Source organism: Anopheles funestus (genome assembly GCF_943734845.2).
Source record: "Anopheles funestus chromosome X unlocalized genomic scaffold, idAnoFuneDA-416_04 X_unloc_118, whole genome shotgun sequence".
NCBI classification, from domain to species: domain Eukaryota; kingdom Metazoa; phylum Arthropoda; class Insecta; order Diptera; family Culicidae; genus Anopheles; species Anopheles funestus.
Genome location: NW_026045059.1, coordinates 15,001 through 30,000, shown reverse-complemented (window position 1 = coordinate 30,000; position 15,000 = coordinate 15,001). Strand labels below are relative to the sequence as shown.

Genomic DNA, 15,000 nt, shown 5'->3' with positions numbered 1-15,000 from the left:
TTGAGTATTGGGCCTGCATACTCGCTCATCCGTATCCTTTGTGTACCGCCCCATGGCCCCGTCCTTAGAGTTAATGACTAATAGGCTTAACTCTTGTTTGTCTGCACCACAGTTCCCGTTCGTTCCGTGCCGTAGCCGGATACGTATTGCACAGTAGTAGACACCGTAATCTGACGTATCTAACACACCACTATTGTAACTCGTCGTCCAAGGACCTTTCAAGTGCCTGATGGCCAGGGGAGCTCTTACACGGCACGGAGACACAGTGATGCTCGCCCATCAAAGTGTACAACGATCGAGTTTGCTTAAGTGTCTGGGTACCTACACACCAGACACAATGCAATGGCCATGGATCCACACAAGGCACATCACATGCAGAAAGCTTCACCAGATTATGACACATACCACACTCTTGTAACTCGTCGTCGAAGGGGCGTTCAAAGTGCCTTACGGCTAGGGGAGATCTAGCACGGCACGGAGACACAGTGATGGTTGCCCATCAAAGTGTACAACGATCGAGTTTGCTTTCCGCGCAAGCGTTCTAAGTGTCTGGGTACCTACACACCAGACACAATGCAATGGCCACGGATCCACACAAGGCACATCACATGCAGAAAGCTTCACCAGATTCTGACACATACCACACTCTTGTAACTCGTCGTCGAAGGGGCGTTCAAAGTGCCTTACGGCTAGGGGGGATCTAGCACGGCACGGAGACACAGTGATGGTCACCCATCAAAGTGTACAACGATCGAGTTTGCTTTCCGCGCAAGCGTTCTAAGTGTCTGGGTATCTAAGCACCAGACACAATGCAATGGCCACGGATCCACACAAGGCACATCACATGCAGAAAGCTTCACCAGATTCTGACACATACCACACACATGCAACTCGTCGTCGAAGGGGCGTTCAAGTGCCTTACGGCTAGGGGAGATCTAGCTCGGCACGGAGACACAGTGATGGTCACCCATCAAAGTGTACAACGAACGAGTTGGCTTTCAACAAATTCTGACACATAGCAAGCGAGCGACCGAGCTACACCGAAGGCAGCCCATGGTTGGTCACTCGCGGACGATCATCAGTAATGATCCTTCCGCAGGTTCACCTACGGAAACCTTGTTACGACTTTTACTTCCTCTAAATCATCAAGTTCGGTCAACTTCAGCCATGCCAGCTGCAGCTCACGAAGGAACCGCGGAAGGTAAGCCTCCAGAAACCTCACTAAATAATCCATCGGTAGTAGCGACGGGCGGTGTGTACAAAGGGCAGGGACGTAATCAGCACTAGCTAATGACTAGTGCTTACTAGAAATTCCAGGTTCATGGGGACCGTTGCAGTCCCCAATCCCGACTAGATGGGCATTTTAGTGATTTCCCGTTCCTCTCGGAATGGGGGCGCCTATTGGCGAGAACACGCTGCGACCCACATTGTAGCACGCGTGCAGCCCAGAACATCTAAGGGCATCACGGACCTGTTATCGCTCATTCTCAGCTTGCTAAACACAAGTTGTCCCGCTAAGCAGGGCAAACGTAGCCGACGACCGCCCGTGAAGGCGCCGCCCGGCTGTAACGTCAGGTGCGCCCGGAGGCGCACTGCTGACAGCGTTCTAGTTAGCATGTTTGAGTCACGTTCGTTATCGGAATTAACCAGACAAATCATTCCACGAACTAAGAACGGCCATGCACCACTACCCTTAAATTTGAGAAAGAGCTATCAATCTGTCTTACCTCGATAAGTTTGGACCTGGTAAATTTTCCCGTGTTGAGTCAAATTAAGCCGCAAGCTCCACTTCTTGTGGTGCCCTTCCGTCAATTCCTTTAAGTTTCAACTTTGCAACCATACTTCCCCCGGAACCCGATTTTGGTTTCCCGGAAGCGACTGAGAGCACCGAATAGGGGTAGCGTCTCCCAATTGCTAATTGGCATCGTTTACGGTTAGAACTAGGGCGGTATCTAATCGCCTTCGATCCTCTAACTTTCGTTCTTGATTAAAGAAAGCATCCATGGCAAACGCTTTCGCTTCAGTTGGTCCTACGACGGTCTACGAATTTCACCTCTCGCGCCGTAATACCAATGCCCCCAACTACTTCTGTTAATCATTACCTCTAGGTTTCTGACAAACCAACGAAATCGTATAAACCGAGGTCATATTCCATTATTCCATGCAAGATTATTCTCGGCCAACGCCAACCCCACGGGGGGGCCGGACGCTTTGTCTTAGCCTGCTTTGAGCACTCTAATTTGTTCAAGGTAAATGTGAGTATCTTGAGCACCATGAGGAGCCCGTGCCGGAGTTAACCGGTAGCACGGTACTCGTTCACAGAGTAACGCCCAAGTACACCATTGTGAGTCGCAGCCGTGAGCGCGCGCACGAACGGCCCCGGCGTGTAACCGGGCGCCCGTGGCGGTCACGTGTCTGGACGGGCAATCAACTTCGAACGTTTTAACCGCAACAACTTTAATATACGCTAGTGGAGCTGGAATTACCGCGGCTGCTGGCACCAGACTTGCCCTCCACTTGATCCTTGTTGAAGGATTTATACTCAACTCATTCCAATTATGGACCATCGTTAGAGAGGTCCATATTGTTATTTCTCGTCACTACCTCCCCGTACTGGGATTGGGTAATTTACGCGCCTGCTGCCTTCCTTGGATGTGGTAGCCATTTCTCAGGCTCCCTCTCCGGAATCGAACCCTGATTCCCCGTTACCCGTCGCAACCATGGTAGTCCTCTACACTACCATCAATAGTTGATAGGGCAGACATTTGAAAGATCTGTCGTCAGTCGACAAGCGACCATACGATCTGCGTCCTTATCCAGACTTCAACTCAAGCCGCCCGGAGGCGATTGGTTTAACTAATAAGTGCACCAGTTCAGCTACCCGCGAGGGCAACAGTCCCGGCATGTTGCATGTATTAGCTCTGGATTTTCCACAGTTATCCAAGTAACTAGTGGTAGGATGATCTTGTGAATTATAGCTGTTATACTGAGCCTTATGCGGTTTCACATTCATTTATGTTTGTACTTAGACATGCATGGCTTAACCTTTGAGACAAGCGTATATTACTGGTAGGATCAACCAGAATTCGTTCCACTACAGACACACACTCGCTTAGTGGGAAATAAATTTCCACACAACTCTCTCTCTCTAGAACCATATGGAATGGCTCTTTGGTGTTGGGTAAGGCACCAATTTGTTGGGGTGTAACGGTCACCACCAACTTTAAGTTTGTTAGGGCACAACGGAAACCACTAACTAAACTTTAGGAAACTAAATTTCCTCACACATTATCTCTCACCATATTAGCACTAGGTGCTATCCACGATTGTACAACGTTTCAACTCTTGAATCGACCGTAGGGCCGCGGAATTGCTTCCGGGCCCCTATTCTCGCTATTAATTGTTCATCTCTTTCAATACATCGAGTTCGTTCCATTGGGTAGTTCGCATGGCGAACGTTTTGATGCAGCCCCCTGGGGGACCACGGCACTTTACACCGGGTATGGTGTATGCGCAACCTACAGATAACAATAAACCCCTTATGCGTGTGTAAACCGATGTTGGGCTGCTCAACATCTTTCATGGTTACATCACTTGCACCAGAACCCACGGTGCCGATTTGGTAATATGTTGTACATTTACTCTCAAGATGTACGCTTCGGCCCCTTATTCAGGGGCTCAAGCTATTACCAGCAAGAACAATCCTCATCCAGACTTGAACTCGAAACACCCGGAGGCGAACGGTTTAACTAATAAGTGCACCAGTCTTGAATCCATGCGTCGGTGGAAACAATGCCGGCGTGTTGCATGTATTAGCTCTGAACTTAGCGAGTGATTGCCTTGCAGCTGTCATACTGAGCGTAGAGCGTGATTATCGCTCACTTGAACCATGTTGAATGGCTCTTTGGTGTAGGGTAAGGCACCAATTTGTTGGGGCACAACGAAACCACCAACTTAAGACTTGCTTATAGGCATTTCAACGTTTTCAACTCTTAAATCGACCGTGTTTCATTATCATCTCTTCTTCTTATTAAATGCATCGAGTTCGTTCCATTGGGTAGTTCGCGTGGCGAACGGTTTGATGCAGCCCCCCGGGGGGGACCACGGCACTTTACACCGGGCATGGTGTATGCGCAACCTACAGATCACCAATATATTTGTGATCGATAATGCACACTTCTTACACGACTGACCAGTCGACAGCGCTGCCTTCCCATTATGCGTGTGTAAACCGATGTTGGGCTGCTCAACATCTTTCACGGTTACATCACTTGCACCCGAACCCATGGTGCCGATTTGGTAATATGTTGTACATGGTCTCAAGATGTACGCTTCGACCCCTTATTCAGGGGCTCAAGCTATTACCAGCAAGATCAATCCTCATCCAGACTTGAACTCGAAACACCCGGAGGCGAACGGTTTAACTAATAAGTGCACCAGTCTTGAATCCATGCGTCGGTGGAAACAATGCCGGCATGTTGCATGTATTAGCTCTGAACATAGCGAGTGATTGCCTTGTAGCTGTCGAACTGAGCGTAGAATGTGATTATCGCTCACTTGAAAGGGTCAAGCCCTTTCGAGTCGTCCGGTTTTTACGCCAGACGACTCGGTTCACCATCTTTCGGGATACAAGTTGACTAAGTGGTACCACTACACTTATCAACTTTCGATTTGGTAATCCTCATCCAGCTTCCTTTCTGGAGGTCCCGAGGATTACCAATTGGGCTGTCATACTGAGCTCATATATTGGAGATCGATAATGCACACTTCTTACACGACTGACCAGTCGACAGCGCTGCCTTCCTATTATGCGTGTGTAAACCGATGTTGGGCTGCTCAACATCTTTCATGGTTACATCACTTGCACCAGAACCCACGGTGCCGATTTGGTAATATGTTGTACATTTACTCTCAAGATGTACGCTTCGGCCCCTTATTCAGGGGCTCAAGCTATTACCAGCAAGAACAATCCTCATCCAGACTTGAACTCGAAACACCCGGAGGCGAACGGTTTAACTAATAAGTGCACCAGTCTTGAATCCATGCGTCGGTGGAAACAATGCCGGCGTGTTGCATGTATTAGCTCTGAACTTAGCGAGTGATTGCCTTGCAGCTGTCGAACTGAGCGTAGAGCGTGATTATCGCTCACTTGAACCATGTTGAATGGCTCTTTGGTGTAGGGTAAGGCACCAATTTGTTGGGGCGTAACGGTCACCACCAACTTAAGACTTGCTTATAGGCATTTCAACGTTTTCAACTCTTAAATCGACCGTGTTTCATTATCATCTCTTCTTCTTATTAAATGCATCGAGTTCGTTCCATTGGGTAGTTCGCGTGGCGAACGGTTTGATGCAGCCCCCCGGGGGGGACCACGGCACTTTACACCGGGCATGGTGTATGCGCAACCTACAGATCACCAATATATTTGTGATCGATAATGCACACTTCTTACACGACTGACCAGTCGACAGCGCTGCCTTCCTATTATGCGTGTGTAAACCGATGTTGGGCTGCTCAACATCTTTCACGGTTACATCACTTGCACCAGAACCCATGGTGCCGATTTGGTAATATGTTGTACATGGTCTCAAGATGTACGCTTCGACCCCTTAAGGGCTCAAGCTATTACCAGCAAGATCAATCCTCATCCAGACTTGAACTCGAAACACCCGGAGGCGAACGGTTTAACTAATAAGTGCACCAGTCTTGAATCCATGCGTCGGTGGAAACAATGCCGGCATGTTGCATGTATTAGCTCTGAACATAGCGAGTGATTGCCTTGTAGCTGTCGAACTGAGCGTAGAATGTGATTATCGCTCACTTGAAAGGGTCAAGCCCTTTCGAGTCGTCCGGTTTTTACGCCAGACGACTCGGTTCACCATCTTTCGGGAAGGGACCGTCTCGGTCGCAAGCTGCTCCGGTCCCCAAACAACCTGCGACAAATGATAGGAAATGCCGACATCAATACGTGTTCAGTTTGGTTTATCGCTCATAGGTCTTTTTGACCATCGATCCCTGATTATAACTCTCAATTAAACAGTCAGGAGAGTAAGGCATGCCCATCGATATCTCATCGACAGGCGATACCGCAAGAACGGCCAACGACACATCAGGTGATCGATTATTGCTACGACTTTTGCTTAATCGTTTCCACTCCTTAGAGAAAGAAACCCCCGGGGACCGTCTCGGTCGCAAGCTGCTCCGGTCCCTAAACAACCTGCGACAAATGATAGGAAATGCCGACATCAATATGTGTTCAGTTTGGTTTATCGCTCATTGGTCTGTTTGACCATCGATCCCTGATTAAACTCTCAGTAATCCAGTCGGGAGAGTAAGGCATGCCCATCGATATCTCATCGACAGGCGATACCGCTTGAACGGCCAACGACACATCAGAGGATCGTATCTTGCTACAACTTTTGCTTAATCGTTTCTTCTCCTTGGAGAAAGAAACCCCCGGGGACCGTCTCGGTCGCAAGCTGCTCCGGTCCCTAAACAACCTGCGACAAATGATAGGAAATGCCGACATCAATACGTGTTCAGTTTGGTTTATCGCTCATTGGTCTTGTTTGACCATCGATCCCTGATTAATACTCTCAATTAGAAGGTCGGTAGAGTAAGGCATGCCCATCGATATCTCATCGACAGGCGATACCGCATGAACGGCCAACGACACATCAGAGGATCGTATCTTGCTACAACTCTTGCTTAATAGTTTCCACTCCTTGGAGAAAGAAACCCCCGGGGACCGTCTCGGCCGCAAGTTGCTCCGGTCCCTAAACAACCTGCGGCATCAAATGATAGGAAAAGCCGACATCAATACGTGTTCAGTTTGGTTTATCGCTCATAGGTCTGTTTGACCATCGATCCTAGAATTCAACTTTCGAGTAAGGCATGCCCGTCGATATCTCATCGATAGGCGATACCGGTAGAACGGCCAACGACACACATCTAGGATCGCATTTACTCTTCCTTGGATGGATAACCAATACCCTAGGACCGTTTCATCGCGAGCTGCTCCGGTCCTCAAACAACTCGCGAACCACCGATAGGATGATATTAGGAATGGCCGACTTTCATCCTTTAACTCTCAGTTCTGCTTACCAAAACATAGGTACTTGGACCTTAAAGACCACTATATGTTCCCCGATCGGGGGCAATCGGAACGTCTATCCATCATCAACATCGTTTCACTCATTCCGAACCACCAAATTGGACAGACAGTACCATATTCACCAACCGATTGCTTCAACTTCGCAAACTGTATGGTAAGTTCTACTAATTTCACATCTTACCATCGACTAATAGTGCATAAATCCACTTGGAAATCACTTTTCCTTGGTCCTCGGACCTTCTACGACAACGTCCAACAAATATCCGAAGTCGTTTCCCAACTTAGACCAAGCATTTCGTATCTTTACTTCTAATCGATTTTTTCTCTCATAATTGACGATCAAAATCTAAAAACCACATTTTGAGCCAGAAGCAGTCGTCCGATCGTCCTGGGGGTAGTCTCAATCGATTTAGAAGGGCCCAATTCATAAAGATACGTACTCAGTCAAATTCATGCTTCTGGCTCACCTACCCCCTATATAGAAAACGAAAGCGTACAGGCGTGGAAAACGTGCCATTTTTCTCCATCACGGACTTTTTTTTTCTCGTTGCACCGACTCTAGTAAAAAAGTGAAATTTTTTACTAGTTACCAACTTTTGCAAATTATCATCGGATATCACTTTTCATGGTCTATAGTAAGTTCTTATCACGTTTTAGTAGTTTTTGAAAAAAAAATTTTTTTGAACTTTTCAAAATTTTTCAAAACAAAGTTTTTGTAGGCGGTTTTGTGTATGGAGGGTTACTAGTCTCGGGGTCACTGTTTGACCAAAAAACCACTATATATCATTCGAAAGGTAATTTCAAGGGCTACAAAAAATTGTTCTACGGCACCCCCCTCCGACGTCTAGTATTCGAGTTATTGGCCAAAAACCATCACTTGAGCGATTTTTCGTTCAGGGTACCCGACTCTAGTAAAAAAGTGAAATTTTTCTCGATTGACCAAGTGTTGCAAATGACCATCGGATTTCACTTTTTATGGTCTATAGTGAGTTCTGATCACGATTTGGTACTTTTTGAAAAAATTTTTTTGACGCACTTTTCAAAATTTTGCAAAACCAAAACTTTTTAGGCGGTTTTGTGTATGGAGGGTTACTAGTCTCGGGGTCACTGTTTGACCAAAAAACCACTATATATCATTCGAAAGGTAATTTCAAGGGCTACAAAAAATTGTTCTACGGCACCCCCCTCCGACGTCTAGTATTCGAGTTATTGGCCAAAAACCGCAACTATAGCGGTTTTTCGTACAGGGTACCCGACTCTAGTAAAATGATGCGATTTTTACTAGTCTAGGAACTTTTTGGTCAAAAAATCAAGTATATGTCATTCGATAGATAATTTCAAGGGCTACCAAAAATTGTTCCACGACACCCCCCTGCGACGTCTAGTATTCGAGTTATTAGCCAAAAACCGCAACTTAAGCGGTTTTTCGTCCAGGGTACCCGACTCTAGTAAAATGATGCGATTTTTACTAGTCTAGGGAACTTTTTGGCCAAAAATCAAGTATATGTCATTCGATAGATAATTTCAAGGGCTACCAAAAATTATTCCACGACACCCCCCTGCGACGTCTAGTATTCGAGTTATTAGCCAAAAACCGCAATTATAGCGGTTTTTCGTCCAGGGTACCCGACTCTAGTAAAATGATGCGATTTTTACTAGTCTAGGGAACTTTTTGGCCAAAAATCAAGTATATGTCATTCGATAGATAATTTCAAGGGCTACCAAAAATTGTTCCACGACACCCCCCTCCGACGTCTAGTATTAGAGTTATTAGCCAAAAACCGCAACTATAGCGGTTTTTCGTCCAGGGTACCCGACTCTAGTAAAATGATGCGATTTTTACTAGTCTAGGGAACTTTTTGGCCAAAAATCAAGTATATGTCATTCGATAGATAATTTCAAGGGCTACCAAAAATTGTTCCACGACACCCCCCTGCGACGTCTAGTATTCCAGTTATTAGCCAAAAACCGCAATTATAGCGGTTTTTCGTCCAGGGTACCCGACTCTAGTAAAATGATGCGATTTTTACTAGTCTAGGGAACTTTTTGGCCAAAAATCAAGTATATGTCATTCGATAGATAATTTCAAGGGCTACCAAAAATTGTTCCACGACACCCCCCTGCGACGTCTAGTATTCGAGTTATTAGCCAAAAACCGCAATTATAGCGGTTTTTCGTCCAGGGTACCCGACTCTAGTAAAATGATGCGATTTTTACTAGTCTAGGAACTTTTTGGCCAAAAATCAAGTATATGTCATTCGATAGATAATTTCAAGGGCTACCAAAAATTGTTCCACGACACCCCCCTGCGACGTCTAGTATTCGAGTTATTAGCCAAAAACCGCAACTTAAGCGGTTTTTCGTCCAGGGTACCCGACTCTAGTAAAATGATGCGATTTTTACTAGTCTAGGGAACTTTTTGGCCAAAAATCAAGTATATGTCATTCGATAGATAATTTCAAGGGCTACCAAAAATTGTTCCACGACACCCCCCTGCGACGTCTAGTATTCGAGTTATTAGCCAAAAACCGCAACTTAAGCGGTTTTTCGTCCAGGGTACCCGACTCTAGTAAAATGATGCGATTTTTACTAGTCTAGGGAACTTTTTGGCCAAAAATCAAGTATATGTCATTCGATAGATAATTTCAAGGGCTACCAAAAATTGTTCCATGACACCCCCCTGCGACGTCTAGTATTCGAGTTATGGGCCAAAAACCATTCATACTTGAGCATTTTGCTCATTTTGCCTGTACGGGTACCGGGGACTAGTAAAATCAGGCCAATTTTACTAGAGTAGGGGTCCTTTTTGGTCAAAAAAACAACTTTTGCTCGTTCGATAGGGAATCGATAGGGCAACAAAAAATCGTTCTACGACCCCCCCTTCCGATGTCTAGTATTCGAGTTATGGGCCAAAAACAGTTTATAGCTAATTTTTCACTCGATTTTTCACCAAGTATCGCACATTACTCCGGTTCTATACATTGGATCGTCAATCTTTAAGATTTTATGGGTAGTTCCAACTGTTTGCTACATTTCATCCATACATCACCAACCGATTCAATGTCTGTGCTAGAAGTTATTAGAGGAATAAAAAAATTTACCCTTGGCTTTGGACCGTACAATTTTACCCATTTTTGGCCCATATTTGCCCCATAGCTCCGCCGGTATCCAAGATATGGCCACACTTTCTTCTGGCCATGGGTAGATGGCACTTGTGGCTAGATTTCTTCCATGCACCACTAATCGCTACCATGTCTCTGGCCGGAGCTATTCACGAAAGCGCCTCGCGCACTTGGTCGGATTTTTGGTCCAACTTGCACCATTTTTGGCCCATATTTGCCCCATAGCTCCGCCGGTATCCAAGATAGCGCCACACTTTCTTCTGGCCATGGGTAGATGGCACTTGTGGCTAGATTTCTTCCATGCACCACTAATCGCTACCATGTCTGTGGCCGGAGCTATTCGACGAACAACCATCGCATTTACCTAGGTACTTTTTCGGATTTTTGGTCCAACTTGCACCATTTTTGGCCCATATTTGCCCCATAGCTCCGCCGGTATCCAAGATATGGCCACACTTTCTTCTGGCCATGGCTAGATGGCACTTGTGGCTAGATTTCTTCCATGCACCACTAATCGCTACCATGTCTGTGGCCGGAGCTATTCACGAAAGCGCCTCGCGCACTTGGTCGGATTTTTGGTCCACCTGGCACCATTGTTGGCCCGTATTTGCCCCATAGCTCCGCCGGTATCCAAGATATGGCCACACTTTGTTCTGGCCATGGGTAGATGGCACTTGTGGCTAGATTTCTTCCATGCACCACTAATCGCTACCATGTCTGTGGCCGGAGCTATTCGACGAACAACCATCGCATTTACCTAGGTACTTTTTCGGATTTTTGGTCCAACTTGCACCATTTTTGGCCCATATTTGCCCCATAGCTCCGCCGGTATCCAAGATATGGCCACACTTTCTTCTGGCCATGGCTAGATGGCACTTGTGGCTAGATTTCTTCCATGCACCACTAATCGCTACCATGTCTGTGGCCGGAGCTATTCGACGAACAACCATCGCATTCACCTTCTCGTTGCACTTCTTCGGGAATTTGGTGCAACCAAGTTTTCACTATAACTTGGTCATTTTCCGTCCATCGGACATGCGGTTTTGGGTGTCGATACTTGACACCGCGCGCTACAATATGTTCCTCCACGACCATGTGGTCCGATGCTTCCAACAGGAGCTATTCGAGGAGTACCGATTTTTCACCATTAAAAATGCTCGTTTTTGCACCAACTTTTGCCTATAACTCAGGCTGTATCGATCGGATCTTCAATCTTGAAAAAGTTTTGGATAGGTGGCATCAAATGCTACATTTCGTTCTTCCACGTCAACTTTGTCCGATGTCTAGCAAAAAAGTTATTCGCGAACCAAGTCCAGAACCCATGCAATGGCTGCCCACATTGCATACATCACGGCGGTTAACTCTCGTTACTCTATACCGAGGACTTGGTACTTTTTCAGGCATTCGTTGCTACTTCTCGGTTCATGATATTCGTTTACGGTCTTCACTAGGGCATTTGGTGCTCCTTATCGGTTCATGATATTCGTTTACGGTCTTCACTAGGGCATTTGGTGCTCCTTATCGGTTCATGATATTCGTTTACGGTCTTCACTAGGGCATTTGGTGCTCCTTATCGGTTCATGATATTCGTTTACGGTCTTCACTAGGGCATTTGGTGCTCCTTATCGGTTCATGATATTCGTTTACGGTCTTCACTAGGGCATTTGGTACTGGGCTTCCCACTTTCTACTGATCGATCCATACTCACTTGCGTGCACCTAGCCTAGGAAGGTTTCCTTGGGCTTCCCATCTTTCTACTGATCGATCCATACTCACTTGCGTGCACCTAGCCTAGGAAGGTTTCCTATGGCTTCCCATCTTTCTACTGATCGATCCATACTCACTTGCGTGCACCTAGCCTAGGAAGGTTTCCTATGGCTTCCCATCTTTCTACTGATCGATCCATACTCACTTGCGTGCACCTAGCCTAGGAAGGTTTCCTTGGGCTTCCCATCTTTCTACTGATCGATCCATACTCACTTGCGTGCACCTAGCCTAGGAAGGTTTCCTATGGCTTCCCATCTTTCTACTGATCGATCCATACTCACTTGCGTGCACCTAGCCTAGGAAGGTTTCCTATGGCTTCCCATCTTTCTACTGATCGATCCATACTCACTTGCGTGCACCTAGCCTAGGAAGGTTTCCTTGGGCTTCCCATCTTTCTACTGATCGATCCATACTCACTTGCGTGCACCTAGCCTAGGAAGGTTTCCTTGGGCTTCCCATCTTTCTACTGATCGATCCATACTCACTTGCGTGCACCTAGCCTAGGAAGGTTTCCTTGGGCTTCCCATCTTTCTACTGATCGATCCATACTCACTTGCGTGCACCTAGCCTAGGAAGGTTTCCTTGGGCTTCCCATCTTTCTACTGATCGATCCATACTCACTTGCGTGCACCTAGCCTAGGAAGGTTTCCTTGGGCTTCCCATCTTTCTACTGATCGATCCATACTCACTTGCGTGCACCTAGCCTAGGAAGGTTTCCTATGGCTTCCCATCTTTCTACTGATCGATCCATACTCACTTGCGTGCACCTAGCCTAGGAAGGTTTCCCTTTGGTACCGACTTCCATCTACGCACTCGATATAACCTAGGTACTTGGTACCGATGATGGTTAACACTCAAGCATTTCTTGCATCCTGCGTGCAAGGTACCAATTTTCACTTCTTAGGTACGTTTATGGGCCCGCATTTATCCAATATCGCTCCGATGGCCTTTCGCATTATTTCATCCGATAGCCCTTGCCAAAAGCTACCAAAAGTTCCTCCACGGCCATGTGCTCCGACGCTTAGTTTAGGAAATATTCGAAAAAATTCATCTTAGGAAAAATTTTCTTATTGGAAAATCACCTTAAATCGATGGCCATTTTTTGGGCAAAAACTTTAACGTCTTCCCGACTTTGCGGGAATTGCGAATTTTAGGCACCCAGAGAAAATCTTTTACTTTAAGGGGGCGGCCGCGAAGTTGCCCAAAGTCTCGGACACAAAAATTCTCAAGTTCCCCACTCTAGTAAAGCGCCCTATGAGTATCTCCTGGCCCGCGAGCTCTGCGAGCGGGCCAGCTTCGGCGATTTTTGCCTTTTCGCCTAGGCGGTTCTTCTACGAAATTGGTCCACAGCTTTTGCTCAGAAAGCTAGCATTTGTTGCAACAGTTAGGTACTTGGTACCACATTTTGGTATCCATTTGGCCATTTGTGGCAACTACTCGGTACTTTGGCCCACATTTCGCTCTACTCGGGCTTCTATGGTGGTACTTGTCGGTACTTCTGGCCAACTTAGGCCAATTGGGTGCAACTTGTGGGTACTCTGTGGGTACTTTAGGGCGTATTGTGTCTTTCGGGTGAACCTTCGCTATACTTCATGGGTACTGATGGCCAACTTAGGAACATTCAGTGCAACCTTTGGGCCTAAGGAAATTTGTCCAACTCTTTGGACTTAGAAAATTTTCTGGACTTAGAAAATTTTTTGGACTTGTAAAAATTTTCAAATGTTCAATTTGGCCCACATTTCGCTCTACTCGGGCCTCTATGGTGCTACTTGGCGGTACTTTTGGCCAACTTAGGCCAATTGGGTGCTCTTTGTGGATACTCTATCGGTACTTTTGGCCAACTTAGGCCAATGGGGTGCTATATGTGGGTGCTCTATCGGTACTTTTGGCCAACTTAGGCCAATTGGGTGCTCTTTGTGGATACTCTATCGGTACTTTTGGCCAACTTAGGCCAATGGGGTGCTATATGTGGGTGCTCTATCGGTACTTTTGGCCATGTTAGGCCCATTCGGTGCTATATGTGGGTGCTCTATCGGTACTTTTGGCCATGTTAGGCCCACTCGGTGCTATTTGTGGGTACTCTATCGGTACTTTTGGCCAACTTAGGCCAACTCAGTGCTTCTTGTGGGTACTCTATCGGTACTTTTGGCCATGTTAGGCCCACTCGGTGCTATTTGTGGGTACTCTATCGGTACTTTTGGCCAACTTAGGCCAACTCAGTGCTTCTTGTGGGTACTCTATCGGTACTTTTGGCCATCTTAGGCCAATTGGGTGCTATTTGTGGGTACTCTATCGGTACTTTTGGCCATCTTAGGCCAATTGGGTGCTATTTGTGGGTACTCTATCGGTACTTTTGGCCAACTTAGGCCAACTCAGTGCTACTTGTGGGTGCTCTATCGGTACTTTTGGCCAACTTAGGCCAACTGGGTGCTATTTGTGGGTACTCTATCGGTACTTTTGGCCAACTTAGGCCAACTCAGTGCTTCTTGTGGGTACTCTATCGGTACTTTTGGCCAACTTAGGCCAACTCAGTGCTACTTGTGGGTACTCTATCGGTACTTTTGGCCAACTAAGGCCAACGCGGTGCTATTTGTGGGTACTCTATCGGTACTTTGGGACATATTATGTCCTTCGGGTGAACCTTCTCGATACCTCATGGGTACTTGTGGCCAACTTAGGAAAATTCAGTGCAACCTATGGGCCTTTGGAAATTATTCCAACACTTTGGACTTAGAAAATTTTCTGGACTTAGAAAATTTTTTGGACTTAGAAAAATTTTCAACTTCTGTATCTTCTTCATCATGTTCCATTTTGTGGGACTTAGAAAATTTTCTGGACTTAGAAAATTTTTTGGACTTAGGAAATTTTTCAACACTTGTAAAATTTTTGTTCCTTCTTTGAAGAAGAATACTTTCCACTATTAGCTTCTTTCTCTTTTTCTTCTTAGTTGTCTTCTTATTTTCGGTCCGAGAGCGCCGACACTTGTAAAATTATCTA

General features: G+C 46.2%; 1 long non-coding RNA gene across 1 annotated transcript in view; it reads right to left on the bottom strand.

Moving 5' to 3' along the window:
* Window positions 1–15,000, bottom strand: part of LOC125772817 (uncharacterized) — a 42,460-nt gene that overhangs the window by 21,582 nt on the left and 5,878 nt on the right. The gene's annotated exons all lie outside the window — the stretch shown is intronic.